This window comes from Camelus ferus, chromosome 8 (genome assembly GCF_009834535.1).
Source record: "Camelus ferus isolate YT-003-E chromosome 8, BCGSAC_Cfer_1.0, whole genome shotgun sequence".
Taxonomy (NCBI): domain Eukaryota; kingdom Metazoa; phylum Chordata; class Mammalia; order Artiodactyla; family Camelidae; genus Camelus; species Camelus ferus.
Genome location: NC_045703.1, coordinates 55,082,814 through 55,095,965, shown reverse-complemented (window position 1 = coordinate 55,095,965; position 13,152 = coordinate 55,082,814).

Below are 13,152 nucleotides of genomic sequence, written 5' to 3'. Positions count from 1 at the left end.
TCTTTGTGCTTTCTTGTGACTTGGCACAAGCGTCCCTTCCTGTGTTGTGCTTGGAATATCATGGAGAGAAAGTAGATAGCCAAGAACTCCAGTGTAGGCAAGAACTGTTCATTTTTCTTTAAATTCTATTTGGAAATAATTTCAAACTTAGGGAAAAAAAAGTTGCAAAAATACCCACACATCCCTTATTCTTTAAACCTATTAATATTTTATATCTTTAGCTTTATCAGTTGATCTGTATTATTGTCTCTAAAAAATATTTTTCTGAAAGTTATATATCTCTTACATTCTTAATTCATATATAATCACAGTATAGTTATCGACTTAAGTAAATTTAACATTGATATAATACTTTTATCTAATATACCATTTGTATTCCAATTTTGACAGTTGACCCTATAACATGCTTTAGAGAACCCCCCCCCCCAATATCAGATCCATTCTAAGGTCAGATATTGCTTTGATTGTCATATATCTTTAGCTTCTTTTATTCTGGAACATTTCCACAGCTTTTCCTTGTCTTTTGTGACATTGTCATTTTTAAAATAATACAGTCCTTCTGCACCACCTCCTTTTTCTTTTTTTATAACAGTGTTTCCTCGTAATTAGATTTAGGTTATGCTTTCTAGGTGATGTTCTATTCTCAGAATATCAGACCTGGAGGCACCCAAAGGCCATCTGCCCCTCACTGGTGATGTTAATTTTGGTCACTTGATGAAAGTGTTACCTGATTTCTTTGCTATATAATTACCTTTTTTTTTTTTTCTCCCTTGCAGTGAATATACAGTCTGGGGAGAGGAACTGTTAGCATTTTAAAAAGAAAATGTATTTAACGTAGAAAGGAGGGGAAGAAAATTCATGATATGTATTTCAAAGCAACTGTTACATTATTTGACTGTGTTCTTCTTGTATCATGCCTGCCAAAATTTACAAAATTCTCTTCCTAATATTTTAAATAGGGATGTCTTAAAAATGAAAAGGAAGCCTCAGAAATAAGTTCTCTCCTGATCTTTTCCTCAGCAAAACTAATAATTATATCAATTTAATTATACATCTGAGGTAGAGTTTTGGAAAAATAGGTCTAAGATGTTTCTGGTATCACAGAAGGACTGTTGTGATCCAAGAGGATGTATAACTCTAGGTAGGTAGTTATTTGGCCATAAAATGTGAGTTCTCTTGAGTTTCCATAGAGATATCTAGACTTAAAATGTTTTAAGCACTGCTACTTTCAAAATGTGTCTGTGAAAAAAGCAAAAGCCAAGGCTTTAAAAAAATTATTAAGCATTTTTTTTTAAATAGTGAGGTTCCTGGTTAAAAACTCCACGTGGAAGCCAGCGTTTGTCCTTCCCAGTCATTTTGCATCAGCTGGCCTTGAATAGCCCTGGGGAGAAGAGGCATCAGGAACTGCTTTCCCTGCCTTTTGGCTGAGGAACGAGACTACATTGACTTCATCTGTGAAGACAACTGCCAGCTGTTCTCTTACTCTGTAAATTGTTAATTATGTGTGGTGAGGAAAGGGGTGATGGGTGACGTTATCTTTACGGGTGAGACTGGCATAAGTTCTGGTGAAAGTTTGACATCTTTAGGGTCTTATGTCTTTTCAAATTGAGCTAGTAAAAACAGGCTCGTGGGACTATTTCTCACCTGATCTTTAAGTGACTGTTGGGCTCCATACCACGTATCCATGACTACGAGGGAGATTTTGTGGGGTGGTTGAAGAAAAGCTTGAACTTGCCAGTCTGGAGCAGGAGTTGGCAAACCCAGCTTGCTGTCTGGGTACCACTCACAAGTCAACAATAGTTTTACATTTTTGCATGGTTGAAAGAAATCAAAAGGAGATTTTAGTGACTTGTGGACATATGAAATTCAAATTTCAGCGTCTATAAATTAAGTTTCATTGGGACGCAGCCATGCTCGCTTGTTTTCACATTATCTGGGGCTGCCTCTGTGTTTGAGTAGTGGTGACAGAGACCTGTGGTTCCCACAGTCTAAAATATTCCGTGTCTGGCCCTTTAAGAAAATGTTTGCTGCCTCCTTGTCTAGAAAATGTAAAATGTCGAGGCTGGATTTCTAAGGTGCTTATTCAAGTTCTTGACTCTGAAACTGAATCATGTGGTTCATTGTTCAGCTGTGGTGAATTGCTTCAGGACCATGGTTCCTTTTTTAAAGTCGGTTTACACATATGAAAGAGAGATCCAAGACACTAAAATATTTATTCTGGCTTAGAATATTTTGTTTCCTTACATATACTTTCAGAGAGTGGCAAGGGGAAAAGATAATTTACCATTTTATTTGGGTTTAGAATAAACATTACATTTTATTCATGATCATCATATGAAAATGTTTTCAAGTATTTTTCACTGTTAAGAACAGTTACTGTAATGTCAGAAATCTATTGGACCCTCTTAAAAACCAGGACTCAACAGAAATGATCTCCGAACCATCTCCATTACTGTGCCTTCCCCAAGGTTTCTTGGGGATCAGGTTTGGTAACGGTTTGGTACTGGGGTCGCAATACACGAAGTCTGAGGGAAAGACAAAAACGTGTATTAGGTATTTGGTGGTGGTGGTGGGTTTTTTTTTTTTTTTAACCCAGCGTGGAGTTCAGAACAAAGCCTTATGTGTAATAGACAAATACTATGTCTCAATTCTAAATTGCATAGTAAAGAAGTATTGGAGGCAAACTTCATGGAGAAGGAGGGACACCAGCTGTGCCCTGAGGAGCAGGTAGGATTTGGGAAGGCAGGTGAGAGTGAGGGGCAGCAGATGCAGTATTAGAGTGGGGGAAAGGCGGTGATGTGAAGACCCAAGCAAAGGATGCTTGGGCCAGGTTATAGTTAAGATCCCCGACTTATTTCCAAGAAGGAGTCTTTCCGTTCCCTTTCTGATGTGAGTGACTTCATACGCATTCCTGGGGTACATGTGGTTTAGGGTAGGGGATTGCCAGGGGCAAAGGTTCTGACCCTACTGTCACCAAGGTAAGGAGACAGGAATCACACATCACTAGGCAAGATCTGTGTCAGTAATGGAAACTGACATTTACATTGCATGTGTGCCGGGCGCTATTCATGTGCTACCTCATTAATCCCCATACCCACCCTTGACTCAGTGCTGTTACAATCTCCCTTTTACACCGAGGAAACTGAGGTACGGAGAGGTCAAGTAGCTTGCCCAAGGTCGCAGAACACTAAGTGACTGCGTTTGTCAGAATGGGCTAGTTTGTGCCTTGGAAAAAGCCCTCGCATTTTAGTGGCTTGGAACAAAGATTTAATTCTCTCATGCTTCCCTTCTTGTCCATCTCAGGACAGGTCAGGCCAGGGGCTCAGCCACCATCTGAAATGTCATCAGTCACTGTGTCAGGGAGAAGATGGCAAGGAGTGCTCTCAGCCTTAGAGCAGGGCTTCCCAAACTCGGGTGTGCACAGTAATCACCTGCAGGGCTTGTTAAGTGCACATTGTAAATCAGGAGGTCTGGGATGGGCCTGAGATTCTGCATTTATAGCAGGCTTCCAGGCAATTCCTATACTGCTGGACTTGGGCCATTCGAGTAAAGGAGGGCTTACTGGCTTTTGCCCAGAAGTGACTCATCTCTCCTCATATAGGAATTCAAGTAAGTCACACAGACACACCTGACTTCAGGGTGTCAGGAAATGTAACCCACCATCCACCTTAGGAGGAGGAGAAAGGGAATATTTGTGAACAGCCCTAATGAAGAGCCAAAAACGTGAAGTGGGGATTGGAATTCAGGGGAGCTGTGTCCAGAGTGCGTGCTCTCAGTCATCACTCCGGACGGTCAGAGATGTTGGTCCATTCGCGGGGGAGAAAGGGAAGCTCGGTGGCGGCAGCCAGGCGGGGTAGCCCTTGAGACCGATCAGTTGCAGTCGACTTGTGTGACAAGTGTCGGGTGTCCCGGGCAACTTAGTGTCAAAGGCAGCAGTTCTCAACATGGTGACGCAACTCTGTGAAATGTTTCAATCCATTTTTTCCTTAATGTGCTAACATCTATGAATTATTTATTTTTGTTCAAAATATACCTTAGAGTAGATTCAAATCTTTCCCTATTCCACTGTCTCTCATTTAATATTCTGCCATCCTTTCTTGTTTGGGAGAAGGGGTGGGGTTCAAGCCAGCATTTAGGGAATTGTGCAGGATCGTGGGAACGCCCAAGGGTGTGTGTCCACACACCATTCATCATGTGTGTTTGCTGCAGAGGGCTGGATTGCTGTCTGGAGGAGTCCTAGGCTTGTGGTCAGCATAACAAACTCATTTGCCAGCTGATGGTGGCTGAGAAGCAGCTTCTCTGAGCCTGCAGCCTATACCCATACCTGGGAAGTGCTGATGCAGTCTTTAACACTGGAATTGTGGGAGGGAGTGGTGGAGTCCACATTAGAGTCTTTTATATATATAATATATTATAATAATATATGTATTATATATAATATATGTATTTTAATTGAAGTATAGTTGGTTTACAGTTGTGTCAGTTTCTGGTGTACAGCATAATGCTTCAGTCATACATGAACATACATACATTCATTTTCATATTCTTTTTCACCATAAGTTACTACAAGATATTGAATATAGTCCCCGGTGCTAGTTAGAGTGTTTAAATGGAGAGAAGAGGCTGGGCTTCCTGACAGCACAGCGCCGAGTGACCATCCCACCTCCTTTGACTTTCCAGTGCTTTGCTGTCAGTTCCCAGGCTGAAGCATAGAGCTATCCAGAAGCATCAGTTTAGGCAAAGCCCCAGTTGCCTTATGGAAAACCTGACCTGCAAATGATACTTGAACTGCAGTAAGATTGTTCTTCCTCCATTCAAACAAACAAAACCTCCCAAAAGGGAGATACAGATACATTTCAGTTTTACATAATAGAGATAAGATTTCAGATGTTAGCTAACCACGAGGGAGAAAAAAATGGGCCATGACAGTTTTTCTTTTGGAAAATCAAGTTTACCGTGTTGAAAAATGCTTTCACCCCTGCCCACCTGTCTTGTCGTTAATCATGGGAAGAACTGGATAAACCGGATTGTCCCTCCAGAGACACTTTTGTCATGTAGTGCATGTGTTCAATTAAAATATGCAGATGAAGGCAAAGTTAATAATTAAGGGAACCTAAGAAACAAAGTATTGTTATTTTTATTAATTACTTAGACTGAAACCTACAGTGTGACTTTTTTAAATTAATGGAACAGAATTCTACTGCTTGATTGTTCTGACCCTAATCCTAGAAGGTATTACTAATGATCTCTTTTGGCTGTTAGTACTTTTTGGGGAAAGACCTATCACTCCATCAGTAATCTTGACGTCACAGGTGAAGACTTTCAGCTTTTAATCCCACCTGTCCTGACGTTGCTAGGAGTCACTTCTTTCAATGATGTTTCTATATTGGAGGCCTAAGTTAAGGATGTCAGCTTGACTTGTATGTCCTATCGTTAATGTCACCATCCTGATTCAAGTGCTAAACGTTTTCAGGGAGGATTAAATTTCTTCCCGACCTGAGAGGAATCCCATTTTCTTAGTGGGATGGTGCAGGGAACCCAGTGCATCTGCTGTCTTTGCTGGTGGATTTCCTCCTCAGGTGGTCTTGAGACTTCACATTGTTGTGTTTTTTTGTCTTGTTTTGTTTTTTTGTTTTGTTTTTAATCCTAAGCACATTTTATCAACTTCATAAACCTCAAGCATTACTTTACTCTTCCCTTCAAAGTTTTGCAGGTTCCATGAAATCTTTCCACAGCTACTCCAGCCCACAATGACCGTTTTCTTCAAACTCCTACTTAGGGTCACATAGTTTAATACTCAATTGGTTTCTAATTACAGTAATTAGATTGTAAGCTCCTCAAAAGCAAGGATTTAGCCCAACGCTAGGCCCAGAGGCGGTTTCAGTAAAGGCCTGCTGAGTGATGGATTTGCAGTTCTGGATGGTTTCCAGCCAGCAGGACAAATGGGTGAATTAGCGCTGCTGAGAGAAGCCCGCGTCAGCTTGCTGAGCAAGCCCTCAGTCTTGGGACGCTTTGGCAAAGGTCACTGACAGCCACCAGGCAGCTGGGTGGCCAGGGTGGCACGACCTAAACCCCCAATCATTTCCTCTCTTCTCAACTGGAAACATACATTTTGGACCAGGGCTGGCGGTGTCCCGTTTCCAGATTTAAGGAGTCAGGAGAGGGGCAGAGAGGCAAATGTTTTAAATCTGCTTTGCTAGTTCCTCACTTTCCTGTGGAGGAAAAGTGTTTATTTTATATAACAAATAAAATGAGGACACATTGCACATTTTACAGAGAGTAAAATGCTATGTGGAGATTGATTTATAATTACTTTTTTTTTTTGCTAGATTAGTCCAGAAGCTGGATTAATATTTTAATCATATTCTCTTGAGAGGAAAAGGCAGCTGGTGAAATTGTTGGAGGTGACATGCCAATCTACATGGAAACCAAGTGTGGTTTGGAGACCACCATGGAAATAATAACTTCAGTCATTAAGTGGGGAATGAAAGGAAGAAAGAAACCAGATAAGTTTTCCAGGATCAAGAAATTATTTTTATTATAAACAAACCTTAGGGAGACCATAGGCTTTATTATTATTTTAACATTTAAGTTCAAATACTGATGGCTTTATCTTTTCACTCCTGATTACTCTTGGCAACAGCAGAGTTAGCAATGAGGGCAACAGAACATCTTTCATCTTTTTTATTTTTAAGTTGCTGTTTTGACTGTGTCTCTAAGCTCAGTTGTGCAGGCAAAGCATGGCAAGAAGCACACAGTGTCACAATTGGTGTGCTGAGACAGGATTTCTCCCTCCTAGCTTCCCAAGGCCTGAATTCTAACAGTTGGTACAAATTCACTGGCACCCTGAAATCTAAAAAAAGAGGACTTTCTCTTTTTAAAAAAAATTTTTTTTTGTTTCCTTGCAGACCTGGATGACAGCAAATCTTTACAATGGTCTGCAGCTGGCATGGCAGCAAGTGTCTAGAGTATGAAGTGTTGGGTTCTGGGACATGCAATCTTTTGCTTGGGACCTGCCCTCGGATGGAAATTGATGTTTAGATTATTGCTGGGAACTTTTATTTGTGCATTTCAATTTTGTGGGATTAAGGCCAGTGCTGTGATATTCTCATGTGTTCTGCTGATCCTTAGGTATTCAGAAAAGAGGGAAATGAAAGTCCTAAGGTTGAAACGATCAAACTTTGGCAGTGCTAAGGCCCTGCGTCAGTTATAGCAGCAGATGGCCCAGGTACAGCTGCTAATGAAGGATCTCAGGTTCCACCCAAAGGCCCGCGACACCATCTCTTCTGCCTGAAACTGAATTAGTAGAAGAAAACAGAGTCAGGCAGAATTTTGGACTGAAATTTCCCTGTGGCAGCAACAGATTGAACTGATAATAGGAGAATGTTTGTATTGTTAATTTTTACAAGGTAGCAGTCAGTTTCAGGAATTTCACAGTGCTGGCAGGTTATTTGGGCCATACTTTCATTTGGTGCTTATTGTTTACCCTGCTGGGTTGGATAGCATATCTGAGCAGGTTCCAAGAGGAGGAAGGGAACTGGGGCTGACTTTGGCACTGGGGCTAGTGTAGTTAATGTCCTGACCTGTTCAGCAGCTTTTGGAGGCCACCACAGGGAGGCATCCACAAAAGCCCTGAAGGGATGAAGTAGTGGAGGAAGAGAGGATATGGAGGAAGGGGCGCCATGAAGAGGGTAAGACGTTTTTTGGCTTCTCTCCTGATCTCCTTTCAGAGAAGACTGCAGTTCCCAGCAGTTACTTTCAATGGGTTAATAAGAGAAATAGCCAAACAAAGGAAGAATGTTGGTGTCTAAAGGAGGGAACGTCACTTCTGTTCATGCTGTTGTTTGGGTAGGTAAAGAGCGTTAGATTTGTCTTTGTGCTAATGGACACAGCTACAGTGCAAGCTTAGAAGTCACTTTGGACCCTTTCTCATAAGAGGCCAGGTGAGGTGGTTTGGGGGCTGCTGAGAACATCACTGTTGGCATTTGTCCGAACCTTCTGTCGCCTTCTCTCTCGTGTGTGTGGCTTCTCGCACTGGAGGGTGAAATCTGAGATTCAGATTTTGATCTGTACTTAGGAGGATTACAGGTAGTGCAACACTAATGGGCTGTTTTGCATCAAGGCTGACTGGGCTCACCTGGCTCACATAGTGATGCTCACTCCCACCTCGCCTAGTTAGAAACGGAGCTGACAGAACACAGATGTTAGAAGAAGCAGTAGTTGCTGATGTTTATTGACTTTACTGTGTGCCAGGCACAGCTGTAAACACTTTGCAGCGGTCACACAATCCTTGCAGCTACCCCCGGAAGTTACGACTCTGTTTCCCACTTAAGGAGTGAGTTAATGTATACAGAGTTTAACGTTTAATGTTTAACCTTCATCATACAGAACTATTTTGAGAAGATTACTCAAATAGGAAAAGGACCAAAAGGATGAGGATTGTTCTTCCCTGTCCAGCCCTCCACTGGAACAAAACCCCATAACTTGGGTTTATTCATGAGGCCAGCCTTTGGCTTCTCTCAGTAAGTCGTGGATTTGGGTGTTTTTTGCTACTCTCTCTCTCTGTTTTTTTGGTTTTGTTTTGTATTTTTAAAATTTCAACAAGGTAAATCTCCTAGAAGGAAAAGAACTGTTTTACTCACAAGAACAGATCCCAGAATACTTACAAGCTTAAAAAATACAATTGGACCATCTATCTGGTTCTTGACAAAAACTAGAAGTAAAATTGCATAGTTTTGTAAAAACTTTTCGATGAGACAGGTCTTGTGCAGTATCCACAGATGAACTGCCAATACCTTTGCATATTCTGTGGTTGTTTCTTCAAAATAACAGTACATATTATCATTTTTATTGCTATAGTTATCATTAGGTTCTGTACTAAGTGATTTACATATATTGTCTCACACTGATATGTATGTGACAGGTACTAACATCATATATCGGTTATCTGTTGTCACAGCAGTGTTACATAACAAAACCCCACAAAACCTCAGTGGCATACAACAATAAATATTGCTTATACACGTTGGGTGACTCGCTAAACAGATCTGCCAGTCTCGGCTGGACTGGCTCGTGACAGGTAGGGTTTGGCTCACTGAAGACTGATCTAGCCTGGTCATGGTTGGGATAATTGGGGCAGTTCAGCTCCTCCATTTGTCTCTCATCCTCCAACAGGCTGGGCTGGGCATGTTCTTTTGGTGATTGCAGAGCTGCAAGCTCTAAACAAGCCTAATTGCCTAAGTCCATCTCAACCTTCTTGCAATGTGTCTCTTAATATCTCATTGGTCAAAGCAAATCGCACAGCTAAAGGTAAGGCCGTGTGGACTTGTGCACTCCATCCCTCGGGAGCGCACTGGCAAACAGCATGGCAAAAGGGATGGCTATAGGAAATGCTGGACAGTCGGGTCCATTTTTTGCAATCATATATTCTCTCTTTACAGATGGAGAGCCTGAGACTTAGATGGTAAATGTCATGCCTAGGGTCACATAGATATATTAAGTACAGAGCTTGAATTTGAACCTGAGTTTGTCTTTTCTCAAAGCTGGAGCTCTTAATGACATACTATAAATGCAAGATTTAGGAGCTAGTTCTGCCTCCAACTCCTTTCCAGATATTTGCAATCCTTTAACTCCCTTTTTATGCATCTTCACCAATGAAGACAAAATACAGCTGTTGATATTATATCATGAGAAGGTTGTGAGGAGTAATTAATGTTAGCAAATTCTCTGAAAATGGGCTAGGTATTATGATCAAATAAATAGACAGACTTTTAAACCACTGCCTGCCCTCATTTTGCATTTTGTAGTTTTTCAGATCTCTCTCACCTACCATAATTTAGAAATGTACTGCATATAAAATTTCTTAATACTCACTCCTCTCCTTCTCAGATCATCCTAGCAATGCTCCAATCTGCCTATATTAGCAGTAATTATAAATGAAAATGATACCCTATACAAATTACTTTTCCAAAAGTTATAGTAATATCTTTAGGATTGTCCAGAAAGTTGTATATTTTAACAATTGACAAATATGGGCTCTTAGCTGATGGAAAATTTAGTCTTTATAGCAATTGCCCTTTCAACAGATGTGCCCTAGCCTAGCTTTGCTTTGTAACTTGCAGCTACTGTTGTTATTCCTTTTATTAAGTCAATTTCATGGCACATGTTTCGAAGAAAGTTGAAACGTTTTATATACTTCTGTTGACCCTAGAAGCAAAACAGCAGAAGGGCACATTCAGATATGCTGCTTGCCAAAAGTGCATTCCTAAAACAGAAATTTCATGGTTTGCCCTTTGCCTCCTAGTCTTCTGGTCCTGTCCTGGACCATTGACAATATAACAGACAATTTTCTGCTTCTCAGAAAAGGAAATTTTTTATAGGGCTCTGAGGTCCTCTGAGGGTCCATTAGGGTCTTTGTGAATATCCTGTGGGTCAGAAGGATTTTGGGAATCACCCTAAAAATACAGAATGGGGAAGGGAGGCTTATAAAGAAAAGGGAAAATTTGGAGAAAGGTGATGCTGTGAAGATGAAGGGACATTGGCTCTGGAATGAGGGGAGAGAAACAAGGCTCATAAGTTTCAATCAACATACAAATTATTGGGGAAGACTGAGAAATTCAGTTCAATTCTTTGTGAGCATAAAGATTTGGGGAACTTGAGTATGGGCTATATCTCCTCATTCTAGCACTTACCACATATATGGCATTCCCCTGCTCGCCCCCAAGACCATGAACTCAGTGAGGGCAGGGATTGTGTATGTCTTGAGTAGTGTTATCACAGGATAGCCCAATTCATTGCCCTTCGCATGCACTACATAAACATTTGTTAGTCAAATGTCCCAGAACCAGCTAATACTTCTATTGTTTTCCTCTAGGAAAAACTCAGAAGCTCCCTTTATCTTGTGCAACAAAAGAATAACCCATGAGTTGGATGTAATGTGGGAATTAAATAAAATATACCACTATTTAATTGTATCCTAAAGGAAATGTTTCTCATTGTGGAAGAGAAAGAAGAAAAGAATGTCACTATAAATCAGGGCAGGCCTCTCTTCTCCTCGTAGCTCTGGTTTTGAGCTTGGTCACATGACCCATCAGCAGCTTTCCCCTTTATAAAATAGAAATAACAAATGGTACATTGCATTTGAAAATATTTTAGAATTAAAAGCATCTTGACTGTAGATGCTATCATTGTATAAGACACAGGTTAAACTGGGAAAGAAGAATTCCACATACAGGAACAATGTCTTTTGTCTTTCTCATCTTGCACACAACTCCAGTGCCTAACTTGGTGCATGGTCAATAGTTGACACTTGGGACGTATTTATGGGATTAACGAATGATCCTAAACTGTAGCGTAGAATCATAAAGATGATCTCAGATAGTTATTCTTGTTTCTTTGTTTATAGATGGAGATTTTCATATGTGATTTTTATCATGCCGTTGAATTGTTAAAAATTTAGGTAAGATATATAGAGTTGTTAAGCCAGAGTTTCTACTCTCCAGAAGCTTCCTATCTTACTGGTTCACAAGACTTAATGAGCTCCTCTTCCCTTAAATTAAACAGTAATAAAAGGCAATAGGAGAGTCCTAGATAAGTATATTTGGATGTAGGCAAAGATATTCACTCTCGCCAACTTAAGAAGGAAAAAAAGCATGGCTTATGGCAATGAAGGAAATGTGGAAGAGCCAAATCCAGGAAGATCAGACCCTGTACCTCCCAGAATCTAGGGGGTGGGGCTAGGACACAGGCTTAGCAGAACCTGCAACCAGGATGGTTTAGTTCTCTCCACTTTCTCCTCCAGTCACTCCATTCAAGATTCATATTCCTGGGTGAGAGAATCCAGTTGGCATGATTAGGGATACATACTCACTCCTTGGCCAAGAAGGAGCAGCTAGGCAAGACTGCATGAAGTGGGCACTGTTTAGTTCCCTGAAGCATAATTCGGGTGCGCCTCTGGGATGCAGTAGGGGTCCTGTTGGCAGTATTACAAGAGTTCAGAGAAGGGGATTCTGGTGAGACAACATGAAAAGGGGCTCAAGCTGGACATTTATGGCTGGGTAGGAAGGACACAAAGTTAAGAGGCAAGATTTCAGGGGGGTCACAAATGGGGCAAAGGTTTAGAGCTAGGATTGAGCCCCACGTGTTCACCAAAGTCAGAAGTGGCAGAGACAGAGAAGATAAATGTTAGTAAAAAGTCCTCGGATTTGTTTCAGTAGTGAAGTGAGGATACATGCCAGGTTTAAAAGATGAACCAATGATTTGGGCAGGGAAATACTAAATGTAGAGCTAACTGGATAGGAGATATTAAGGGAGAATATTATAGGAGAATAGGAGATATTAAGGGAAAGCAGCATGAGGGAAGCCTATGTATTTTTGAAAGAAAATCAGAAAAATGAATGATACAGAGGAGAAGGGAGGAAAACAAATGGGAAGGGCTTCTAGGTATGAGATTAAGATTCCATGTGAAGGGGTGAGTCATGAAGAAGGAGGGGGTCACCATTTGTTCAGAGGCTGGAGGATAGGAAGAGGGGCTGGATGAGGGTGGAACTATCAGCACAATGATTTAGATGGCACTTACTTTAAATAGACTAAATCTTAGCAACAGAAAGTAGAAGTCACTGTTGCGTGAAGGGGAGCAGTGTTGGATGAGGATTCAAAGATGAAGATGCTTTGGAATATCCAATGTGACCAGAGCTCTTAGCAATCAACAAGGGAGGTCAGATTACAAATATCTGTGCCTCCATTAAGGTTAGCATGAATTTGAATCGCATTTCCAAATGACTGGATAGAAACTCTTTTGGGTTTATACTCAAAAGCTAGGGTTTCCAAAACTTTAGAGTTGATTTTAAAGATAAGAAAATTTATTCAGGAATGTAGTCTTTGTTCCTACATTTAAAGGATTATTGGAAGTATTTGGAAGACAGCAAATTGACATATTTTGTTCGTGATGGTTTCCCTTGTTTATGTAGGGAATAGTTGCCACAGAAGTCCCTTGGTCTTATATTCTTTTCATAAAATGGATGTATCACTAGAAATAGCCGACCTTTTAGTGTTTGACTTAGCACTGAAATAGCACCAGATAGAATCTGTTTAGCCATTTTCAGCCTTCTTCTGTGCTTGCCCATTATTTATGCTGGAGTTATCTCAAAAAAT